The sequence below is a fragment of the Mastomys coucha genome, chromosome X, assembly GCF_008632895.1.
Source record: "Mastomys coucha isolate ucsf_1 chromosome X, UCSF_Mcou_1, whole genome shotgun sequence".
Lineage (NCBI taxonomy): Eukaryota > Metazoa > Chordata > Mammalia > Rodentia > Muridae > Mastomys > Mastomys coucha.
This window is the reverse complement of record NC_045030.1, coordinates 80,786,311-80,786,936: the sequence shown is the minus strand read 5'-3', so window position 1 is coordinate 80,786,936 and position 626 is coordinate 80,786,311. Positions and strand designations below refer to the sequence as shown.

Here is a 626-nt window from a genome sequence, read left to right as displayed (position 1 = left end):
TTATCTCTCTAGAACTGAGAACCTTCCATATGTCCTTACATTTTCCCATTCCTACAAAAAAAAAATAGTGTTTCTGAGAAAATGACGATTTATAAAGAATACTAAAATCCAGGAATTTTCTTTCAGCCATAAACCCTAAGGTTTCTTTTAGTGTTTCAAAAATCCATTATCATTTAAGACGAGATAAATTACATGACTCATCAGCTGAGCCTATAAAATAACCTCCAATGGGACAAGACTGAGTCCAGTCACTGAACTAAGAGGTGCAGGGTGGTCACACCTCTCATGTTCAAATCACAAAGCCTTGAGGCCTAGAAGGAACTCTACTTCCTTGTGTAACCAGAATTTATTGTCATAGTTTCAGAGCTGATGGGCTGCACATTGTCCTTGAAATTGTGTGCATAATTCTTTCAGTATACCTAATTCCTTTGTCAGCAACTTAATTTTAACTCCAACCATTCCTTCTCTTCTTTGAGCTGGTTTACTCTTTGCAGTGTATCTTGAGCTTTCTGCTTGTTTTTTTTTTCAACATAAATTTTTATTAGATATTTTCTTTATTTACATTAAAAATGATATCCACTCTCCCAGAATCCCCTCTGAAGAAAACCCTATTGCCTGCTCCCCCC

General features: G+C 36.1%; 1 pseudogene; it reads right to left on the bottom strand.

Annotated features, from left to right (window-relative positions):
* Positions 1-323: 323 nt before the first annotated feature.
* The window catches only part of LOC116085871, a 26,475-nt pseudogene continuing 26,172 nt past the window's right edge, over positions 324-626 (bottom strand).